The sequence below is a fragment of the Pinus tabuliformis genome, chromosome 5_2 (assembly GCF_031772625.1).
Source record: "Pinus tabuliformis cultivar Carrire ecotype Pingquan chromosome 5_2, CPIR1, whole genome shotgun sequence".
Taxonomy (NCBI): Eukaryota; Viridiplantae; Streptophyta; class Pinopsida; order Pinales; family Pinaceae; genus Pinus; species Pinus tabuliformis.
This window is the reverse complement of record NC_142306.1, coordinates 469,675,981-469,679,733: the sequence shown is the minus strand read 5'-3', so window position 1 is coordinate 469,679,733 and position 3,753 is coordinate 469,675,981.

The following is a 3,753-nucleotide window of genomic DNA, read 5'->3' as shown; positions in this document are numbered from 1 at the left end:
AGCCTTAGGCATTAGATTATGGTCGGCTCGTGTGTCTAGAAGGCAGTTGTGAAGGAATTTGTCATGGATAGTCAAAGTGACATAGAATGATGGGGAGTTGTCATCACAATTTTCAATCATTGGGCTGAGAACAACAGTTGGTTTGTCATCTTGCAGATTTACATAGTCAATGGAGGCTTCGATGGCTTTAGTCTCAAGGGCCTCGAGGATAGATCTCTTGAAGGACTCATTATTCACTAGTTCAATCAGAGGTATAGGTATGCTTGGCTTCTAAATTTCTGATTCAAAACTGAAATGAGGAGACTTGTCAAGGCCTCTTACCTCGTGAGTTGGAGCTTTTAGGATAATGGGATTAATTGCCGGTCGTTTCTGCTTATTAGCTTGTTGTATTGTAGGGACAATAGCTCTCTGAACAGGAGTTTCCTTGGCATTATTCATCTTCAAACTCAAATTATATCTATGTTGATCATCAGTTTGCGGAACAGCTCCACCATCCCACTCTTGGCTGATCTGGTCATTGAATAATGACTTTTCATGAGCATCTAAGGTAAAAAAAGGAGGCACTGCCTTTGTCTTCCAGACAATGGATCTCATCATCTTCTTAAAACTGCTCTTCTTCCTGACTACATTCTGGAAAGGGGTCTTCACCCTTTGGTCTTCATTGGCATCTTTACTTCTTTGCAAAATCTGCAACTTCTCATTAGCTCTTCTATATGGATTTGGATTTCTAGGAGCAAAGGTATTAGAAACTCTTCCTTTCCTAGGGTGCTACTCAACCTTTAATTTGGAGATTTCAGAGGCTAATGACTCTATCATCTTGGTCATTTTATCTATCTTAGGATCTGAATATGATGAAGATTCGCCCCTCTGTCTCCTTCTATCAACATTCAACTTGAGCTTCTCTGCAGCCTTGATGTTTGATTCTACTTCCAAGGCTGCATCCTGCATATCATCCAAGGTACCACATCATCTTTCCCTCAACAATAGATAGAATTCAAAATCAAAGGCACTGGCATAGGTGAGTTTAGCAAAGGTAGTGGTGGGTTTTACTTCAGCTGGTATCTTGTTGTACATGTGGCTAAACCTCTTATTAAAATTAGACAACAGCTCACTATTTTCCCTCTTTAAGTTCCCAAAATCAGTGTGGTAGTAGAGTAGATCCTTCTTATCCCCCCAATGCTTTAGGAATGCATCATCTAAAGCCTCAATGTCTGTTATAGACCTTGGGGTCAGTTCTCTGAACCATTTTCTAGCCTCTCCATCTAGACTTTGGACAAAGACTCTCATCCATACATCATCTTCACTAATGTCCAGGTTATCAGCATAGCTATAGAATGATTCAAGATGTTCCTCAGTTGTAACACCTTCAGTGCCAGTGAACTTAGGCATATACTTATGATATTCTCCAGTAGGCATGGCATTCAAAGGAGTGGGCAATACTAGAGGTCCATACCTAGCAACTATGATTCTTTCCATTTTGGTAGGTGCTGCCATAACTGTGGTGGCTATAAGGGTACTGGAAGTTTGAATGACAGAGGGTTGAGGATTGAATGATAAGATTAAAGGAGTATTATGGATAGGAAGAGACGCTTCCTTTGGGCTTACAACGAAAGGAGAACCTAAAGAATAAGGAGCTCTATGAATCTCTGAGATTTTTTCTTCACTACTAGTATTAGATGCTATACTCTCAACATGTATTTGTTCTATTACAGGATTTTCTTGAAGAGATATAGAATATTGTTTAGAGCTACCTGAACCTGATGCTCCTTTTTGCAATGCCTTTCTTTCTTTGATGATTTTTTTAGGGTCAGGTACTGGGTCAGCTCATGGCTCCTAAGGATTTCTCTGAGTATGCCTCACAAACTGAGCTAGAACTATGGAGTGGAGTTGCCAAGAGGTTTGTCCTCCAGTAGAGGCGCCAGATAGATGACTACAACCCAAATAGTGTCCAGACTTTGTCTATCATCAAAGCTGGATCTGTGTCGCCCCCCAGGGAAGTTGAGCTTCAGTCTCCTATCCCTAGAAACGGCGTCAATTATGTTAGCACTCCAGGAAACTCTCATAGGTTTTAGCTCGGAGATGCCTGGAAACATATAAATCTTCAATATCATTTTCTGAACTATTGGAATGGATTGGGGTTTGGATCAAGTTAGATGACTGTTTCAAATCAATTTCACTCAAGACATGCATGAACACCCTCTGCTTAACAAGGCTTTCGACCACTACTGCTCAATAGTTTATAGATTCAATGAATAGATGGAGAATCCTGACTATACCAGCAGATACATACACAAACACATATGAATGACTAGCTACAGAAAGTAAATGAAGCTTACAAATCTAATTTATCAATGCAAAGATAAGATGACAGCTATCTGGCATTTGACACAGAAGAAAACATGAAAAACCTATTCAAGTGCAAGCTTAGAACAGAGAAGAAGATGGCGATTGAACATGTAATAGCAAAAGAATCTTGTATTACTGGAATGAAGATGAGACGCTAGGAGGAACAAAGTATCCACAGTATCCAAAAGTTGAACCCTTGATCCTTCGAACTTTCAACCATTTATAGGCTTTTTACAATGCTCTCAAACCTTCTGAGGCTCGAGATATCTTAATCTATGCCCTCTGTCCTCTTAACTACTTGATGCCATAACTAGACAAACATGAGTTTAGAGGTCTCCTTTTATAACAACACAGTAACCAAATTCTGGTAATTTTGTCACGTTGTCAAGTGGCTTGCTTGTGCCAGCGACGTTCCATGACCATTTCTGTTGGTTCAACTACATCGTGTTGTTGTTTTTCCCCTTTCGGCCATATATTCCATTATTTCAGTTCAATTGTTTGACTGTGAAAAAACACTGACAGAGCCAACAAATTTCCTCCCCGGGTGACTGGTGGGAAGTGGGATACGAGGCTGCTGGATTGATATGATCAATGGACAGGATCATATCATATAGATAGAGGAATTGATATCGCATCAGCATATTTGAAAGCGAAAGGTGGTATTTCAGGAAAGATCACAAGAGGTAAGTGGTAATTCGGATTGGCACCCGATTCCACTCATCAACTGACACGTAGCAGCGAGGAGGAGAGAGGAAACCGCTTTTCGGGCAGTTAATCCTCATGCACGTTGCTCACCCGAAATCGTTGTGAACTGTCGGATATGATGGAGGAAGATCGACGGTTGAGGATCATCGTGCAAGTTGATTTGACCGGCTAAGCGACAACTGTCAGATAGAGTTTAGATCAACGGTCAAGATCTGATCATTAATCGTAGAGGTGAAAGGTTGGCGGACATTGCAATGGAATTGCGATACGTCGATGGGCGATTAAGCGATGCGCGATAGACATTGGATCGTCGAATGAAATGGATGGCGAAGATCGATCTGATCGGAGGTCAGAGAATGGAGAGCACAGCGGAAAAGAGATGAACCGAGAGTGGACCCACCGATATTTATGAGCACAGGTGTATAATTTTTGAAGTCCGACTTATGGCCAAAGTGGAGCAAGAGGAGACATGGACCATCGGAGCTAAAATAGGGGACATTTCCATTATAATAGCAACGCTACACCTCAAGGCTAACATGACCTATCATGCCTCCCTATGTCCACTTCCAGCTTGGCCATCCATAACTCGTGCATGGCACTCATGACCTATGGTTTACTGGTTTTCGGAAAATAACCTATCACTCGAAAAAATCCACTCATTCAGAATCGTCCACCGCCAATTGTTCATCGAAAACACACTCC